Genomic DNA, 21,528 nt, shown 5'->3' with positions numbered 1-21,528 from the left:
TGTGGAAGATAAGACTGTGGAAGTTTCAGGTCCATCACTATGCATGATTTTGAATATGAAAATGATATTAATTATGTTGTGATTGATAAACCCAGAGTCATAATTTATGTGATTTTGCTGGTAGTTAATCATGCTTAATAGTTTCCTACCAAGGAAATTTATTTTGAGTGTCTTCATAGTTTTATTTTTGAAATACACCAATTTTTATACACTGCAGGAAAAACGAAAATAAATATTATACTGCAAACTTGCAAAAAAGCAGCATATGCATCAAAATAAACTATTTCCAGCAGTGCAATATGAGTCCTAAGCATCCCAGAAATGACACAGAAAGTCATAAAGTCAAAGATAACTTTTAAAAACACCAGTATAGGCCCTGTGGCCCTGATGGTAAAAAAAACTACAAATCCGCGAAAATGACGTCACTTCCGGTTTCGGGCAGGTAATGGCGGACATGCAAAAGTTCGCGCTGACGTCTATTCCAACGTAGGAAGTGTTATGAACAGCTGATCGGATCGGCAAAGCGTGTTTCTGGAATATTATGTTTTTGTTGCTGCAAGTGCTTTTTATGCAGTTTTTGCAAAGCTTTATGTGGAAGGAAACTGTGACCGAGGACAAGCTGATGGCATAAGATATACTAATCAGAATATAATCAACTATAAGTTTAACCAGGGGAAATTCTAGGTTTAATTCAATTCAGTTTTATTTATACAGCGCCAAATCACAAAAACAGTTGCCTCAAGACGCTTTATATTGTAAGGTTTGCCCTACAATAATACATACATACATTACTACCACCATTTTGACCCCCTTTGGCAACAGTGTTGACCACATGGTCAAGTGGCTTTGATCTCATCAGAGTTTACGTTGCTTAGCTTTCCTTCACTCTGCAGGTGGGGGAGAGATATAGGAGAGGTGGAGAATGAAGTTAACCTGGGTGTCTATTGTCTTGTGTAGTCTGGGAGATGATTGGGTGATGGGGTGGGTACAGTTTCCTCTGTCGTGGGGTCGGATGGGCTGCCACAAGTTCTGTGGGGCTTGGTGGTGGGCCCCGGCCCGGATGGGCCTGGGCCCCCTGGCCTTGGTGGATTCCAGAGAGCGTGGGTGCCTACTAGGGTCAGCGGGGGAGCTGGCCCCAGGGAGGGGCTACCTGCCCCCACCTTCCTTCCCTTTCCATCCCCAACTGCCTCCTTCTTCCCACTCCACCTTACCAACCCACACATGCAGGGCCTTGGGGTGCAGGTGTGTTAACCGGGTGCAGGGGAGGCATTCCCCCCTTTGTCCCCTTCTAGCCACCAGTGCCTTAATTTTATTCCACAACATAGACATCCACATTCATCACACTCGCATAACACACACATATAGGGCCTTGGGGGTGGGGAGGAAGGTCGGTGTATTCAACCTCACCTCTGGTGCTGGTGCCCACCTCTCAATTTTAAATGCATGTCGACATTAAGGGTTCTCGGGAGGGGCCATGCTGAGACCTGGTGCTCTCTGTCAGAAAGCACCATGCCCTCCCGTGTTTTAAATGCACTTTAGAACAGCACGCAGCAACACCACATATGAGCAGGTGGATGGGGTCTTTACACTCCCCCGTTCTCTGGGGGGCCTCCATGCTGCTACGGGACCTGGGACAGCCTGCCTGTCTCCACCCCAGGGAAAGGGTAACATCCCCTAGGCCAGGGGTGTCAAACTCAAATACACAGTGGGCCAAAATTCAAAATGGAACAAAGTCGCGGGCTAACATTAATATTTATTGAAAAAAAAAAATCTTCCTCCAGATATAAGAATGAATCTTTTCTTATGGACTCAAACAAGTTTAGCTGAAAAACTGAATATGGAACAAGCAAAGCTTAATACTAAACAATATATATATTAGCTGTATAATACCAGTAGGCCAGCTCTAATAGTAATTTGGTATGGCTTCGCGGGCCAAATGTAATTAGGCTGCGGGCCAAATTTGGCCCGCGGGCCAGAGTTTGACACCTATGCCCTAGGCCTAGGGTCAGCCCTGGCCCAGTGGGCCTCTGGTGCACTGGACACTGTACACACACTCACACTCCCCAAACATGTGCCGAGTATTTGTATATGTGTGCATGAGCGTAGGAATGCACATTTGTGTCTGTGTGTGCCTGTTCGTCTGTGTCTATATGTCAGGTCGGGTCTTAGACTCCAACTCTCTGAGAACACCTCAGACCCTCCCAGGTATGGGGGCCTATCTCCCCTCATCACACTCTCTGCCAGTGCTGATGCCCTCAGACGTCGGTGTGTTGGTGGCTCATTCCCGGGTGCCTGTGGCTTGGTCGGGCCCCTGGCTGGGGGGGGTCTTATGGTGGCTCACAGGACAAGGCCACATTTCTGTCCTGGGTGATGACAAAGGCCTTCCATTATGGTCTTTGTCACCACAAGTCTGGCAGGCTGACAGAGATGGACAGTAACGTTACAAGTAACACGTTACCTTAATCCGATTACTTTTTTCAAGTAACAACTAATGTAAGGGATTACGGTTGCAAAAGAAGTAATTAGATTACTATTACTTTCCCGTAAGCACGCTACATTACTGCATTACTAAACCATCTTGATTTTGTTTGTGAGTGTCTCATGACAATGACATAAGCACGTGTGACACCCGTGGCAGCAACAGCCGTGTGTAGATCAACAATGGATAATATGGAGTGCGGGAGAGAGTATGACGATGCAGCGATTAAAGAGTGGACATAATTACATTACTTTCATTTTTAGTCCGTAAAAAGTGACAAAAACATTAGTGTCTGCTGTACACTCTGTGTGAGAAGAAAACTTCTTTCTACAGCGAAAAATTTAATTAGAAATCTGAGCAAGCACCTATCAAGCCACCGGGGGAATGTGAAATTCACAGAGAAACCCACAGATCCCCTCGCTGACACATCCGCTGAGCACCAGGAAAACCTCCACCGGCCCCACTCCTGCTAAACCGGTGAAAATAGATTTAAGAGCGACAGGACTTAGTGCTGCTGAATCTTTGATTTTATGTATTTTTTGCTGTGTTTTACTTGCATTTATTTGAAAGAGTGAGTGTAAACACAAAAAATATTGGAATATGCAGAAAATAGGTTTAAATGTTAAACAAATTTCTTCAAGTCAAGGACAGTTGCATATGATTTAATGTTTGATGAATGCAATGTCCATATAATTAAAAGATTAAACATAATAAAACAAGTTTTAAAAAGAGGCTTTCCATTTGATTCAATTTTATATGATGGATTATGCAGAAAAAATAGAATTGGGCTGAAAGGTCTATTGCTTTATTACGTATTCAGGTTGTGTATCATGTTTTTAAAATTAACTAAGTAATTATTTACTTTTTAAAATTTGTAATCAGCAAAGTAACAGGATTACATTTTGGAGGAAGTAATCAGTAATTAGTTACTAATTACTTTTTTAAACTAACTTGACCAACACTGATTATCACAAACTCTATAACATGATAGTAGAAAATAAATTCCACCTTATCAGACTATCATTAAGCCCCTTGAATTTTATAAGGTTCAGTGTTCAATTGATCAGTAAAAATGAGCAATAATATATTTACTGAGGAGTTTAAAATGGCTGACTGACAGCAGAGGGCAGAGTGGAACTGGCAAAAAGAAAAGGGAGAGGAAAAAAGCCATTAAGATAAGATACGATAAAACCTTATTAATCCCTCGGGTGGGTTCCTCTGGGAAATTCGGTTTCCAATAGCACAGCACCGACAGAAGTTACAGAATGTGAGCAGAATATTATATATATACACATATATAAATACAGAGACATATATAAATAAAATATACAAAGGGGATAAATAGAATAAATAGGAATAAAAATAAAAATACAAGTGAATTGCACATTTCAAGTATTGAAGTCTATTGCATCATTGACTATTAACAAAAGGTATTGCACAGTGAGGTGAAGAGGCACTACAGCTTAGTTGTTCCCCCCTCCTTTGTCCTCCTGTTTCCCCTCCCTCTCCCCTCCAGAGAGGAGTTAAACAGTCTGATGGCGTGTGGGACAAAGGAGTTTTTAAGCCTGTTGGTTCTTGTCTTTGGGAGAAGCAACCTGTCACTGAACAGACTCTTCTGGTTGTTTACAACAGTGTGCAGAGGATGTCTGGCATTGTCCATAATGTCCAGCAGTTTCTTTAATGTCCTTTTCTCTGCCACTGTCACCAGAGTGTCCAGCTTCATGCCGACCACAGAGCTAGCCCTCCTGATCAGTTTCTCCAGCCTGGATGAGTCCTTCTTTGCTGTGCTGCTCCCCCAGCACACCACAGCATAGAAAAGTACTCCAGCAACCACTGACTGGTAAAACATCCTCAGGAGCTTCCTGCAGATGTTAAAAGACCTCAGCCTCCTGAGGAAGTACAGTCGGCTTTGGGCTTTTTTATACAGGTGCTCTATGTTACATGACCAGTCCAGTTTGTTGTCCACCCACAGCCCAAGGTACTTGTACTTGTTGACCACCTCCACCTCCTCTACCTCTATCTGAACTGGCAGTGGACCTTCTCTGGACCTCCCGAAGTCCACAACCAGTTCCTTGGTCTTTGAGGTGTTGAGTTGCAGGTGGTTTGTGTGACTCCATGTGACAAAGTTCCTCACCAGACTTCTGTACTCCTCTTCCTGATTATCCCAGATACACCCCATGATGTCGTCTGCAAACTTCTGAATATGGCATAATTCAGAGTTGTAGCAGAAGTCAGAGGTGTACAGGGTGAAGAGAAGAGGGGACAGCACAGTTCCCTGTGGTGCTCATGTGCTGCTGAGCGCTGTCAGTGAGGTAGTCGGAGATCCAAGCCACCAGGGAGGGGTCCACCTGCATCCTGTTCAGTTTTTCCTGGAGCAGACAGGGCCGGATGGTATTAAAGGCAAGAAACAGGATCCTGACCGTGTCTTTTCCCTTGTCCAGGTGTGAGTGGGCTCTATGTAGGAGGTACAGGATGGCATCCTGCACTCCGACATCTGCCTTGTATGCGAACTGTAGTGGGTCCTGGGCACGTTGTACCTGTGGTTGGAGGAGGTTGAGGAAGAGACGCTCTAGAGTCTTCATAAGATGTGACATCAGTGCCTCGGAAGTCATTCAGCTCATTGGGCCAGGTCCTTTAGGGGACCGGGACGATGCAGCCTTCTTCTTCATGTTGAGGACAGCTTTGACTTCCTGTGTTACGGAATGAAGATTAGTATGAAGTATGAAGTATGAAGATTAGTTCTGGAAAGTTTTTATCTTGGATTTAATCCTCTAAATAATCTGTTGCCCCCCATTAGTCCAAGTATCTTTGTTTCAAAATCCTTGAGTTGGAACTCTAAAAATAAACAAAGAAAAATGACAGTAATTAATTATTTAATTAGTTAAATAATTTTTTTTCACAAAAAGTAGCTAGAGAATGGATCATATATGTGACATCATTAGCATCATATCACTAATATATATTTCATCTAACAAGTTACACCATAAACATCAGAAATAAATTAAACAGGAAGAGGAAGTCCCAACCTAGATTCTGTCTTTGTTGTATTTCAGCCTGGTGCTCCCACAGTCAACAGCAAGACATTATGGTGTTTGCAGCTCTCAGCATCCAACTTTGTAAGTACTGATTCAACCAGTCAGTCATTGATTAGCAATCACATATGTCTGATGCACAAAATTCCATTTGTCTCTTCAGTCACTGATGTTTTAGTGATGATGGCCGTACAAACTGGCCACAGTAACCTTGCTGGTGAGTAAGAAACAGTTTATTCCTGATATAAACTTAAAGTTTTAATGCCAACTACCGTTAAAAGTGTTTGAAGCTCTGAAACTGTAGTCTTTAATGGTCTGCATTTTTTAACATTAGCATATCCTGCCTAGAAAGTAATGTCACTGCTCACTGTCTAACAAAATGTGCACTTTTATTTTTTGTTAGCAATGCCAACATATTATGTTGTTTGTTTTGAGAAAAGAAAATTGATTTGATTGCTTTCCTTCTTCATATCTCTCTCTCAGGTGCAGTTGTCGCTCGCTTTGTTCCAGACAGGCTTCAGTTCTTTGAATACGAGTCTGTTTCGGTACATTGTGAGAAAGATAACAACACCACTGAATGGAGAGTGAAGTGGAAATCCCATAAAGCAAGGAACGCTTCCCACACATCAACATCACCCTGTACAATTTATCCCATCTATGAAAGACACAGTGGAGAATACTGGTGTGAAAATGAAGATGGAAAACGAAGTGAGATTGTGAACATTTCTGTCACTGGTATGTTGAGTGATTGTTATTGATAGATATACGTGTGTGTGTGTGTGTGTGTGTGTGTTAATTCAGCTTTACTGGTGTTCACTGACAATATATGGCAACCTTTCTTTAAAATATCTCCTCATAATAGGACAATCAGGATGAATATGAAGCACATTATTTATACTCAACAATACACTAATATTCAATGTGATCTGTTAACAAGAGAAACAAAATTAGGTAAAGTGTACAGAGTAAAACGCATTAACCAACAGAGTCTACAATACATGGCTGGACCTGCCTTAGTTGTTTTAGCACTTTTCATAATAATGTAATTTTCCATAGTCAGATGTTTACAAAAACATGTAAAAAATAATAAAATGTATTGGATCATTTCTCAGCTGGTTTTGTAATCTTGGAAAGTCCAACCATCCCTGTGAAGGAGGGAAATGAGGTGACCCTTAACTGTAAAAACAAGAAAACTCAGTCAGAACACATAACTGACTTCTACAAAGATGGTTTATCTCTTGCGACCTGGTATCAAAGCAGCATGACCATCAAAAATGTCTCCAAGTCTGATGAAGGACTCTACAAGTGCAGCATTGATGGAGCTGGAGAATCACCTGAGAGCTGGTTAGCTGTTATAAAACAAAGAAAAGGTGATTTAGATTTTATATATATATATAACAGGATATATATATGAGTGTGTGTGTATACCTATTTTCTTTGTTTTCATTTGTCTTTCTCTCTTTCCTAAATTACTTCATGTCTAATGCAGCCAGCACCTTTCCAACGCCTCACAAAGAGACTGATCTTTCACAAAGTCAATTCCATAAAAAAGAAATTCTGCTGTGGACTGTTATCTGTGCTTTATCTGGGGTTCTGTTGCTGCTGGTGGTGGGCCTACTTCTTCATAAGAGGCACAAAGGTATAGAAATACATTGTAAATTCACTTAATTTTTCCAGTAAAGTTGTCATAATTAGCATATTATTTTAATGATAAGCTAATTTTTCTCCTAATTTTAATAGATCAACACAACATTAGCAGGAATTTCTTCTCATGTATCAGCTGCTAACTTTGATTATTATATATCATTACATTAACTTTCACTTATCCTCTATCCTATGACTGCTCTTTCTCTCAGTATCAGCTTGTTTTTCATCAGTACGACGTTCACACTCACAAGAAGACAGTAACGGTGAGAAACTGCATCCTTGTTCAGTGGAATGTGTATAATAAAATTATACAATAATACAATATAATGCAATTTGAACATGTGACAAAATTAGATTCATATATAACTTGATTTGAGTTTAGTGTTATTTTATTATCAATAACAATCATTTTGTTAAGCTTAAGCTGCATTTTCTCTTATTTTGACAGCTTTGAATGCCTACAATTACATAGTACCCTAAGAAGGGAACTCTTGCATATTCAAACCTGTAGAAAAAGACAGAAGTGTAAATGAGAGGTGCATTTAAGATAGTCTCATCACAAGAGGAAAATTCAAATAAATAAATGAATTCATGACATTCAATCTGCCATACAAAACTGATCCTCATGCTATGCACATGTACAGTGTTATGGGTCAGAATTTGGCACTTTTCATTAATATATTTTCAGCATTTTGAAATTCTCTTAATTTATTAAGTGTGGAAGCTTATATTCTTTTGGTGGCATTTTTATTGTTTGACCCTAAAGTCCTTACACTTATTTGTCAAGCTTTCCTCAGTCAGGGAATACATGGAAAAAACAATACCAAAAATATATGCAGTTAACAAATACTGAGATTATGAACAGAAGGATTTAAACTATTTCTATATCAAAATCATTTGGTAATTTAATAACAACAAACATGTTTGAGTAGTATGACTGGAAGCATCACAGATTAGTCAGCTGGCAATAGTTAGGGTAATCAAAATGCCATATTTGTATTAAAAGGTTTAATGACTTTAAGGACATCCAGGCAGTTTATTGTCTACCTAACTTTCCAGTGCTGGTATGTAACACTATAACCCAAACTTCAGACATGCCTTCTGACTCCCGACCCCCCCCCCCCCCCCTTTTTTTTTTTTTTACCTTTCAGTCCTGCAAGACAACAACATCATTGACCCACATCAAGTGACATATAGTGTGGTCAGAAAACAAAGGAAAAAGAAAGGTAAAGTTTTTATTTGTCCTTTACACTTTGTTTTAAAGAATTAAATACATACAAAAACAACAGCATGTGACAAAGTGTCTTAGTGCTCAGGTTTTGACTTATATTTGTTGATAGATGAAGATGATCCAGATGGTGTCCTGTATGCCACTGTTAAAAACCACTGGAAGAAAAAAGGTACACACACACACAAATACATATATATATATAGTGATCAGTATGAATTATGTTTTGTACAAAAAAAATAATCTAATATACATGTTTTACCAATGGAAAGAAGAAAAAGAATTTCCAATCTGTTCTGTTCATCCTGATGTAGCATTTTCAGTAAAAACACTGAACATGAAAAAATGTACACGATCAAATAAAGTTTCTGATATTTCTTTACCTGGACGATTGAACATGCATCAAGAAAAAAAGTAGTTTCTTGATAATTCAACAGATACCTTTGTTTCCAACACAGAACGAAAAGTGTCCAGAGAAGAAATGAATCCATGCTGTCAAGAAGAGACTGTCATCTATTCTTCAGTCAAGGATGTTCAGCCTCATACATAGTTTATTTGCTGGACTTATAGTAAATTGTTATCTAAGGTTAGATGTGAAATAAGAAAAACAGATAAACAAAAAACAAAACGATGATCATTACTGTTGTTATTCTTAGCTTAAAAAATGAAAAATCAGCCTTACCTGTTATTGCAAGTATTATCCCATAAAGCCCTCCAAATGGCACATTAAAGTTCTTTAAAGTGTGTTAGAAATTGATTTCATCTGAGAAAGGATCTCTTTCTCCAGTCATTGTAATTTGCAACAATGAAGCATCAATAAAGGAAAAAAAAATCAAATACTGAGGTATTGTTTCTTTTGCTTTTTGGGTTTTTTTTTTGTCAGCAGTTATTATAGTGCAAGGTTTTATTGAACACTGGTGTCACAGGACAGTGTTTGGAATTGACTCAAATTAACTTTACTGACATTTCATTTCTAACCTATTCATATTCATTCCTCAAAGATCACGATTTCAGGAAGTACAAAAAGTACAGAAACCACTTGCAAAGCCAAATATATTTCACTTCCAAAAAAACATCAATAAAGTTCTACTATCATTTCCTCAAGTTCAAATAATTATATCTTCTTTCTAAAAAAAAAAAAAATCATATTCACAGTAAGTTGCAGTGGTAAAGAGTAACCTCCGCCTTTTGTTACACATCATACAAATACAAACTTACTACTTACAGTATTGGTGGTTATGCTTTTTCCCAACACAGTTTCAAAGTATGTGAGTTAGTGGGAGAGTTGAACTAAACTGAAGACCCCCCCTCACATACATGATGTCACTATATTAGTCTCTTTCTCAGTCACATTAGTGTAAGTTAAACTGCTCTTTCCTGCTCGATTTGTCAGCACATCTGAAGATGCTGTGCATATGACCACAGTTGCTACATCTTTTTATATAAATTCATTGTGGTTAGCTACTAACATAACAGTGCACTGTTTTTTGTGTTCCTGTTTAACATATTCAACCACTGACATCTTTTATAACACACTCTGCTAAATGCAGCAGTGTATTTCTGAAACCCACACACTCAAATTAAGTTCAACCCAACTGACACATGAACGACTTAATTTATTGAAATTTAAGGGTTAACGATGGCTCTGTGCTTCTCCCTAATGAGCCACTGTGGGAAGTTTTGCATACATATATAAGAAAGACATAAAAGCATGCATGATTTTGAGTGGTGTGTACAGATACAGAAACAAATTTAGATGCAGTTTATGGGATGCAGAGTCTGGTCAGACAATTTTTTGGGCCATCATGTCACTCCAGAAATTTTAGATTGGTTGATTTTCTTTGACAACTGTGATACAAGACCGAGTTGTATGTGAGACTTCAGCACAGCAGCAGCAGTAGCAGCAGCAGCAAGCAGGCTCACCGAGGGCCCTCACGCTCACTTTCCGCACGTGTGTGGCAGAATTTAGAAAACACATTGTTGGAAATTATAAGTCTATGTCATAATGGCTGTTTATTTGTGTTTTTGTGTTTGTCGGTTTGTTTTTATATTTTTATTTTGCAAGCAGGTTCTCCCTGTGCAGCAAGCAGCAGGTGCACCTCACAAGTGGAGGGCACCTTTACTTCTCGCAAATGGGCAATAGAAAAAAATGATTGGTGATTGTTTGAAATGATTGGCCATCCCCAAAATATGCTGGCATGATGTCGGGGCAGCATGAGTACAAGCAACTTTTTTTTGTCGATGCCTGTGATGCCGCCCTGGGCAAAGACCCATGTCACCCATATCAAAAACGGCCACTGCTCCGATGAAACACACAAGTAGACAGTTTCAGAATGAATGAATGTCTTGCAAAAGGATCAGTAATGTTACGAAATGAACTACATAAATTGACTTACTAATTTTCTTACCTGTTGTATGCCACAACAGTCATCTTACTGTCAGGGGCGGTCCTGGCCTGTCTGGTGCCCTAGGTAAACACTCCCTCTGCCGCCCCTAACACACCCTGACACACCCCAACACACACACACACATAAAACATATTAAGGATAGTACAGTAACATATATTATTATGAAAACTGCTGCCGGAACCATACTGAAATTAACCAGATAAATATTTTATATACTGAGAGAGAGAGTACGCAAAAACAAACAGCCATTATAATTCATCATACATTGAGAATAGCAGACAAATCAAATTAATTAGCCAATTAATGGCTAATTAATATCATGCTGAACACAGTCCAAAAGATTCAGTAACCCACATCAGTGTCTACTGTCTGTCTACTGTTTACTATCATAGCCAAGTGACTAACAAAGGTAAACAGAAGTTTTCCCAATCCCTACTAATGAATTTTATCTTGTTTCAGGATCCATAATACCTCCCATTATCAACAGACACATCTGCGTACCCGTATGTTTTGCTTGTTTCTCCTCCTCTTTTCTCTGTTTTTTCTAAACTGAGGGACCTGGTGACCTTTGACCTTTTCTTGTCCACCTTCCATCAGTAATTTTGCACTTCAGTGTCAACACACAACCACACAACATAGACTATTAGACTAATTGACCTACACCTTGTATAGAGTTTTTTTTCTGGGTTTTCAAACAACCCAGTTAACATAATTAATACATAATGGGCTTGAATTGACAACATTATGAATTAAATGTGCTCTATTTGGAAGCAGCCCGCCCCCTCCCCTTTCAACAGGCTGTGTGTGAGCAGCAGCAGCAAGCAGACGCACCGAGGGCCCTCGAGCTCACTTTTTCATGTATATGTGTGTGATAGAATTTAGAAAACACATCGGGGCAAATTATAAGTCTATATCATGTCTTCCGTTTTTGTGTTTGTTGTAGGGCTGTCAACGTTAACGCATTAATGCCGTCATCACGATTAACGCCATTAAAATTTTTAACGCAATCAACCCATCTGGAGCGCAGAATGGACAAACTTTTCTGCCTGAAATGCGTTGACAGAGACATTTTAGGGATTTTGAGTCATTCGCTCTAAAATGATTAATTGCATTAAAGTTTTTAATTGCGTTAATCATGATGACAGCGCCTAGTTTGTTGGTTTGAGCTGATTATTAGATGCCACTCCAGCCAGACAGAGTATCCTCGTCACCCATATCAAAAACCGCTACTGCTTACTGTAACGTAAGTAAACCGAATGGGTAAAGTACTCGAATAAAATACTTGAACTCTGCCCAGCTGTAGTGAGATAAAGTGTGTCCACTTTATGGGTCCATATCTAGCCACTTCCATAACACCCACATGCAGTTAACTTTAATATATAATGTTCAATAGACCACCACATCTTGATGACAAATGTATATTATAAACCTTACACATAGCCCCACCAATAGATATGTCAAGACTTGAGAAAATGGTGGCTTAGTCCCTCATCAAGTATACAAATGACATCCAAACAAAGAAAGACAAAAAACTTGATTGGACTTTGATTGCATGAGCGATTGTTTTTCTGTGTGTGTTTTCTAAACTATGCCTTTTTAAATTGACCAAGTAAATAAGATTTGTGTTTAATTATAACCCAGCTCTTAAATATGTGACACAGAAGGCTGTTTCTTCAATCGAGTCAGAAAGAAGTATGGAAGGGGTACAGGAGGCTGGCCCTGTGATCCACATTTCTTATTAAATTCTAAATAAAAAATAAATAAAAAAAATATGGTGATAGACTGAGAATATAGCTGACTTACAGTAGAGAGCAGTGCAGCTCTTAATTTACCATATTTAAATCAGCCACATTGGAGGGTTTTTGAGCATGAACTGGCTTTTTTCATCCATGCCATTGCATTCAAGTCAGGAATTTCAAAGTCAAAATTCAAAGTCAAAGTCTTTATTGTCAAAAACCATATGTATAGCTCAGACACAGGAATTTAAAATTCAACTAAAATTAAAATACTCCACTGGCCCTCAGTGTACACTAAACAACTTAAAGATAAAAAGATGCAAATAAAAATATATAATGGCTTTGAATGGCCTAAGAAAAACAAACTGAAGACTTTGAAGTGTCCTAGTAAGAGGTGTTTTGGATCATTGTCCTGTCGCTGAACCCAAGTGTGCTTCAGCCTGAAGGTCATGAACAGATGGCCCGACATTTTCCTTTAGGATGTTTTGGTAGACAGCAGAATTCATGGCTCCATTTACCACAGCAAGTCTTCCAGGTCCTGAGGCAGCAAAACAGCGCCATACCATCACACTACCACCATGTTTTACTGCTGGTATGATGTTCATTTTCTGAAATGCTGTTAGTTCTATGCCAGATGTAATGAGACTCAAAGCTTTTGTCTTGTCAACCAACAGAGGATTTTCACAAAAGTCTTGTGGGTCATCAACATGTTTTCTGGCAAATATAAGACGAGCCTTCGTGTTATTTTTGGTCAGCAGTGGTTTTCACCTTGAACTCTCCCTCGGATGCCTTTTTTTGCCTGGTTTCTTTCTTACTGTTGAATCATGAACACTGACTGTAACTGAGACATGTAAGGCTTCTTTAATGTTGTCTTGTTAAGGTTGGGGTAATTTTGGTGGAGCTTCCCAGGGAAGCTCCACCAAAATTACTGTGGTTCACTCGAGCCTTAGAAATGTCTTTGTAACCCTTTTCATGCTGATAGATATCAGTGACTTTGTTTCTCAGGTGTTTCTTTAGGTCCTGGCATGATGTGTTGCTTTTTGAGATCTTGCCTGTGATCTAGCTTCATTTTGTCAGACAGGTTGTATTTAAGCGATTTCTAGATTCAACAGGGCAGCCAGTAATCAGTGTGTTTAGTGAAACTGAACTCTAAACTGAGCTTTCCAAACAATGTGGTTAATCACAGTTTATTCATGATTTCACAAGAGAGGCAATGGCTTTTTCACATGGGACCAGGTAGGTTTATATATATATATAATTTTTCTCCTTTAATCAGTGAAATCGTTATTTAAAAACTGCCTTTTGTATTTACTCGGGTTATCTTTGTCTGATAAAAAAATGTGTTTGATGATCTGAAAAATGTTAGTCTGACAAATATGCAAAACACTAGGAAATCAGGAAGAGGGCAAACACTTTTTCACACGACTGTATTAGCTGTATTATGGAAAAGACATCCAGAGACCAAAAATGTAATTATGTCCATATTATTTTAGTATGGCAGACCATTGTAGCTCCCTATTGAAAATACCTTGATCCCTATTAGTATAAAAAAAATAGCAGTCTGAATTTACTGAAGGTCATCACATATGTTGTTCCACACAATGTAAAGTATTCTCAGTGAGTAGTTTAAAAGTAATCTTGATCATTAAACATATACTTAACCTTACTCAACCTTTTTATTGTGTTTCGAAACTCTGCGGTTGCACATCTTCAGTTTATTTCTAGCTTCAGAGCAGCTCAACATTGAGGGCTATTTCTAGAACAGCTTCATGCATGCTAATGTTTCAAACCCAGAAATAAGAGGAGCAGGTAGAAAACTTCTCAGCAACAGTGTTACGTTTATGATTCGGATCTTCAGAGTCACCAGCAAGACAACATGGAACTTACAGGCATCTGCATTAGACTGGGTGAGTACTTTGCCATAATTATATTTACAAAACAAAGTCGGTGCTGTCTAACCACCCATCATTCCTAACTGCAAAGAATATGTTGCATTTACCAGATCACACTTTATCAGTAAGTGGGTTATGTGCTGTATAAAATAAGTCTTAATGGTTTATCTGTTGGCTTGTGTTATCTCACCAGTGATGAATGTGTTGGTTCTGCTGGTTGCACACACTCGGGAGAGTTCATTTGGTCATTTGAAGTATGGTAAGATGCAAGGGAGAAAAATTTTAAAACAGGAAATCATGACAAAAGGCTAATGTGTTTCCTCGTCCATATCCCTCAGGTGTAGCTTTTCCTCGTATTTCTCCAAACAGACTGCAGTTTTTTGAATATGAATCCATCACTTTAAACTGTGAGTTTGATGGCTCATCTGTGTGGAAAGTGATGAGGGACGTCCAAGAAGCAGTTCCAACAAACATTTCCAACTGGGTAACATCAGCTGGGTCAAGCACCATTAACCCTGCACTTTCATCAGACAGCGGGAGATACTGGTGTGAAAATGAAGGAGGACTAAAAAGCAGCATTATCAACATTAATGTGACCGGTACGGAGAAAAAATGTGCAATCCCATTATACACTGAAAAATAAACAAGTGTTCTAGTCATTTGAAATGATATTTACTTTAAATGGTAATTCATAAAGTCTGCAAGTGTCTTAGAATATTCAGTCACATTCAAAGAGGAAGAGAAAATTTATTTACAAAAACATTTTCAAGCTGACCACTATAGAGCATTAGCAACTCATAGATGAAATACTGCTGATAACTAATGTCATTAATGATTCTCTATTAATATCAGTAACTGGTTGTTTTGTTTGTGGTGTTTTTTGATTCAATTTCACATTTGATGCAATTTCTTCAGCTGGTTCTGTGATCTTAGAGAGTCCTGTTCTGCCTGTGATGGAGGGAGACAGTGTGACTCTGCGCTGTATAAAGAAGAAAAGCTCGGCTGAACTTGTGGCTGAATTTTATAAGTGTGGACTTTTATTCAAAACCGGCTATAAAGGATACATTACCATCCGCAATGTTTCAAAATCTGATGAAGGACTTTACAGGTGTACTCTCTCTGGATTGGGAGAATCACCACAGAGCTGGCTGGCTATCCAAAAACATGTGTTTGGAGGTATAAACAAATAATAATGCAACATTTTACTATACTGCTCAGAATCTAGATTTTCTTTTGTGTTGCTCTTGCTGACAACAGGGATGTGAAACTCTTTTTAGATCGTGGGACACATACAGACCACTTTAATCTTAAGTTTGCCAGAGCAGTGAAACTACAAAATTACAGAAAAAGTCATAATAGTTCAAAATGTCCTGTGATAATAAATAAATAAATAAATAAATAGACTCAATGACAGGGGAGAAACAGGAGCTTTCGTGTCATTTAATTCTTTATCTGTTAGTTAATTACTTCGATATATTACAAGGTACAATCTTTATCAAAAATACATCTTACAAATCAAAATCTATGCACTCCTTCACATTTTCCAAAACTGGGGCCGGATTTGAGTCTTCACTGGGCTGATTCAACCCCTGGACCCTGTTTCATGCCCCTGATTTACACCGTATAGTCCAGATATCATCCAGAATAAGTACGATTTTGTCATCCCAATGTATGAATTACTACTCTAGTTTCAGAAGTTATTTGTGAAACATGCACAAACAAGATTTAGATCTTTTTAACTCACTGACATTTAAGGAATGAGGAAAAACAATACAAAACAAGAAAATTAACATACAGTGTAACAATCATGAGCCTTGCTAGGATATTTGAATCCTATATAAACAATCTTATACTGAAACTACCTTCATAATTCAGGGTTCAGTTTTACACATGCACATACAGGAAAATGCACTGATTATGTGGAAACCTGATTTATTTTATGCTTTTTTTCAGTGTCTGAAGAAGAAAATCAACCAACTCAAAGTCATTCCTCTTATCCGTCCCCACTGTGGATTATCATCTGTGTTTACCTGGTTGCTCTACCACTATTATTGATGGGACTATATCACTGTACAAGAGATATAGGTAAAATATATATAAGACTGCAAACAAGGGTGAAAGAACTTTAATCATGCCAGTAAAAATTTGTTATGCAGCTATTGTATACTTTCTGTGAAAAGAGGGGCGACTCTATTCAACAATAATGGGCAACAGTATCCAGTTAAATTCATGTGTATATATATATATATATATATATATATATATATATATATATATATATGTATATATACTGTTACGGCCCTGGGCCTTGGAGGAAGTGAGACTGCCCTTTTGTTTATGCAATTCTAAGTGTGCCAGGACTCGTGGACGATTGGCTGCCTGGAGATCCCATAACACTCCAAGACCAATTGACTGGCTGATTGTCCGCACCTGGGAGTATAAAAAGGCTGAAGCTTCTTCACACTGTGGGGAACTGTTGCTCTGATGTGAACATGCAGTGGTCTCCTCGTCTGCCTAATATTTGAACTCTGTTTGTAAACTCTGATATACAGCTGACCTTAGTTTTACTAGAGTCTTGTGTTTGCTGGCTCTCCTTAGTTAACCCTTAGTTTTTATTCTTGCCTATTCTTTTTAATGTGTATTAATTATTTGCCCGGTGGTCTGTTGAACAGCCCTGTTGGTTTTCAGTTTAACATTTGCAATAAAACCCCTCATTTACTCTGATTTCGGGAGGATGTTTCCCCCCACCTGTCGCCTAGCAGAGGGGGTCGTAACAATACTGCAATATGACTTACTTGCTTTGGGTTCTAATTGTGATGATTAATAATAGATGGCTGTATGTAATTTTAGATAAAATTGGAGACATTCATAACTATATTAAAGTCATATTGTAATTGATATGTTGTCTTTAGATAAAATGTCAGTCTTTTTTTTTTCAACAGCAAAGAATGACCTTAAGACTGTAGCTGTTTACTCAGCCATGAGCACTGGTAAGACTTGACAATAAGCCTTTAAACATTTCAATATTTAAAATGTTATTTCTTCATAACTTGTGTAATTTTCTGACTTGTTTTTCAGATCAGAACCTGACTCATATCAAAGGCAGTTTCAGACCTCCAGTGTTTCAGTCCTTTAAAACCAAGTGGAATTAATTTTGTCAAAGAGAGAGACTACGAATGTCAAAGGACCAAGTGAAGCCAACTGAAAATCAAGTAACCTGTGTGTTTTTATCACTGAGTGTATAAACACCCATCTACAGAATAAAGCTGGAATCCAAACAGAACTGGTTGTATCATATCTTAAGGAATCAAATCTCCATATATTTGAATATTTACATGACAGTCTTGTTCTGTATTTTAACATACTTGTACTTTACATAGAAAGTGTTTTATCAGCTTTGCCAATCTTTTATACATTATTATTTTTGATATTTTTCCTAATATTGGAATACACACACACACACACACACACACACACACAGTGCACTATTCCTTTTAGGACTTAATGTTGTAGTTACAGAAATTCAGAACAAAAAATGTTCAAAGGCACCCAAATAAAGTGACAGCCTACAGTCTTAAAATGGTCAACCTGTCGTGAACTCCACCAAAATTGCACTTTTTAAATTGTCCCTTTGGGTTGCAGTGTTAATATTTGTCTTTTAATCAGTGGTATTGCATTACGTTTCAGACTTAAATGTACTCTCTTTTACAACCTGGCTCAAACTTTTGTGACGCAGAAAGATATAGTCTTAAATTGAGAGTAAGAATTTTAATTAAAGTAACAAACAATCACGTGTGAATCTCAAAATGACATTAAATGTAATGTAAATGTGTGAACATTTGCATGTGAAACAAACAAAAAAAAAAACAAAACAAAACACACACACACATCCATTCTCTTCCACTTATCCAATTCGGGGTTGTGGGGGGTGGACTGGAGCCTATCCTAGTTGCCAAAGGTATGCTGAGCTATGGACAGGCTGCAGAGGTAGCCGTACCATTCCAGGGCTTGGTTTTAGCATGGGGGGTGTAGCCAGGACCCTTACTGGATACCGGGTGACATTAAACCTTCAACTCCCACTCTAAAAGTGTGCAGTCTTACCACTACACTATCCAGTTGCCTGCATAGTTCACATATTTCCTCATATTTGTGTGGGTTCTATCCAAGTACTACAGCTTCCTCCCAGAGTTCACAGACATGCAGTTAGTGGGGTTTGGTTAATTGGTTATTCTAAATTGCCCATAGGTGTGAAGGGTTGTCTGTCTCTCTGTGTTAGCCCCGTGACAGACTGGTGCACTGTACCCTGCATCTCACTCTATAGTAGCTTTTGTTAAAACTGTATGCTTCAAAATATGACTGAATTCCATTGTGTATATGTTACATTAAAACAATTTTGTTTTAACTTGGTAACTCATTAAGGATCAAATTCTGATGTTTGGTTTTGTAAGAAAACTAAAGACATGAAGTCGTCAAATATGTACTCACTGAGATTATTTAAGATACAAACATGTTTGTAACTGGGTTTGAAACCCTTGATGGGTATCTCGATCATTGGTTTGGTTATGTTAAATACATGCTTAATAATTCTAATCAATAACATATACCCCACATTGGGCTAATACACTGAGATAACGGTTTGTTCATTTGCCAGGAACCTAAAAGAAATTTGCCAAGATATTCAAAAAATAGCAGATATACTGAAAGTTGTCCAGTGATGCACAAGGAATACTTAAAGAGGACACTTGTCCAGTATAATGGTACATTTCCTTATTTTTTATCATTGAGGTCCAAGCAAAACCCCCCTGTGTTTAAAAATAAAGCCAAGACTGAAGTACCGCAGTTTATTAAGGCTGGCTCCAAAAACAAGATAAACCTCACAGAAAAATTAAATCATATATACAGTCATATATAAAACAAAAAAACAAAAAAAATGGTGTATCATTTCCTTGTTTCCAAAGTAAGATATGTGACCTTTAATTGACAGGTGTCCCAGCACAGGTACTTTTAGCAAAACGCTGTCTGCTTCCTTCACCCTAATTTATTAAGATCTGCAGTGTTTCTGATCTTGGTTAACTTATATGGAATTTTCATTTAATTATCTGCAATAATAATATATGGTTAAAAATGCAGCATAGTTAATTATATCAGGCCAATCACAAAGTCTCTGCACTGGTTTTATAGTTCAGTGTTAGTATGTTTTATGGCTATACTATGGTTAAATTCATGGATACACTTTCTAAGCAAGCTTATTAGTATTAGCTTAAATTCATGGCATTAGAAAGTCAGAGACGTCATCATTTTGAACTCTCCATTTATGCTACATGTCCACGGCTCAAAAGCTAAAAATGGGCTCTCAAAATTAAAGAACTAATTATCATAGTGGCCTAAATCAGTTTTCCATGCCATTTATTCTTTAGAGTGAAACTGTAAGTTCATCATCTTAGAAAATATGACCTTCACTTAAAGCCTGTTCTTGAGATGAGTAAATACAGTAAGTGATGACATGTAAAGGACGATATAAACTTCAGCTGTGGTTGTTTATAGACTGAGGTTACAGTGAGCGTGACTCTAACTCTGCACAGGAAGAGGAAACTCTCAAATACTTCAGCTGTATTTCAGCCTGATGCTCAGTCAACTGAACAACATGGCAGTCACAACTCTGTGCTTCAGGATGAGTAAGTGTCTAGTCTCAGGTTTCTGTATGAGTTTATATGACCAGTTGATAATTTTTGAGGACAAACATCAAGAGTTTTTTTTTTGTTTTTCAAGTAATGGTTGAATTTATTCTGCTGGGAACACAAGTTCAGAAAAGCTGCACTTGGGATGAGGGTGAGTTTGTTTATTCTTTTTAATTTATTAATTTATTTAGAACTCATTCATTCTTGTTTTATAAACAATGTTAAGAGCCAAAACATGTTCTGTATGTGCTTACAATATCATTTAGGATCCTCCATTTTTACTTTTTCATTAAAACATCTCATTATTATTTTTAGGTAAAGTGATTTGTTAATTTTGGTTTACTAAATAATACCAGAAGGCATTTTAGTTTGAAAGAAGCATTTACACAGTTTCAGTTTTAACAGTCGGCTGTGTAACTAATAATATTCTTAATTTCAGATGCAGCTGTCCCTCGTGTTACTCCAAACAGACTGCAGCACTTTGAATATGAATCTGTGTCTTTGCATTGTGATGGCTCCACTCAGCTGAGAGGGTTTAGGAATAATGAAGCATTTAGTCCAGCATGTGTAACAAAGAAGACATCATCGGGTTCCTCCTGTGTGTTTGATAAAGTCTATCAAGGAGACAGTGGAGAGTACTGGTGTGAGGCTAAAGGAGGAGAGTCAAGTAATACTATCAACATCACAGTCACAGGTATGTGTATCACAGCTGGTTTATACTGCAAATCAATTTGTTTTTCATTTATTCATTGATTTGTATATTTATAACTTATTTATTGGTGAAAAAAATATAGATTTGCACTCGCTTTCATCCCATTGGTAGTTGCGAATACCTTCTTAAGGGTTTTAATACGATTATCTGTATGTTCTTGTACCTTGTAATGTTGTGTAGTAGTTTATTATATCTCTTTATCGCACTTAAATTTTCAATAATCTTTTCAGATTATCACAAGGAGTGCACATAAGAAAAAAAAAATTATCATGTTTTATAAATATTTAGGTGGTTCAGTGATCCTGGACAGTCCGGCTCTTGCTGTGCTTGAAGGCAGCAGTGTTACTCTTCTCTGCAGAACTAAGACGACTTCTATCAACTTTGCATTTTTCTACAAATATGATGTCATCTTGGAAAAAAGAGCTGTACAAAGGATAAATATTGACAATTTTTCCAAGCTGAATGAAGGCCTTTACAAGTGCAGCATCCCTCATGTTGGAGAGTCACCGGAAAGCTGGCTGCCCATGAAAGGTGAGTCATAATAACATATCAGTTTCAATTAGAACAGATACACCTCGTTATTAGGCTTTAAGAAAAATAATGTAAATGAATAGACACATAATCAGATCTAGTAATTTGAAACTTGGAAGAAAAGTTCAGTTTGTTTGTTTTTTCACTACAAAAAATAAATAAATAAGGAATTATAAGAAGATTGA

At 37.8% G+C, this 21,528-nt stretch overlaps 1 protein-coding gene and 1 long non-coding RNA gene across 2 annotated transcripts in view; one reads left to right on the top strand and one right to left on the bottom strand.

Annotated features, from left to right (window-relative positions):
* The window catches only part of LOC113015217 (butyrophilin-like protein 2), an 81,922-nt gene that overhangs the window by 38,270 nt on the left and 22,124 nt on the right, over window positions 1-21,528 (bottom strand). The gene's annotated exons all lie outside the window — the stretch shown is intronic.
* On the top strand, window positions 7,362-8,558 carry LOC113019617 (uncharacterized). Its single transcript, XR_003272060.1, has 3 exons — window positions 7,362-7,421; window positions 8,310-8,384; window positions 8,499-8,558. It is a non-coding gene; the product is annotated as an uncharacterized LOC113019617 (long non-coding RNA).

This window comes from Astatotilapia calliptera, chromosome 3 (genome assembly GCF_900246225.1).
Source record: "Astatotilapia calliptera chromosome 3, fAstCal1.2, whole genome shotgun sequence".
Taxonomy (NCBI): domain Eukaryota; kingdom Metazoa; phylum Chordata; class Actinopteri; order Cichliformes; family Cichlidae; genus Astatotilapia; species Astatotilapia calliptera.
The sequence above is the reverse complement of the archived record's forward strand: the minus strand, read 5'-3'. Positions and strand labels throughout refer to the sequence as shown.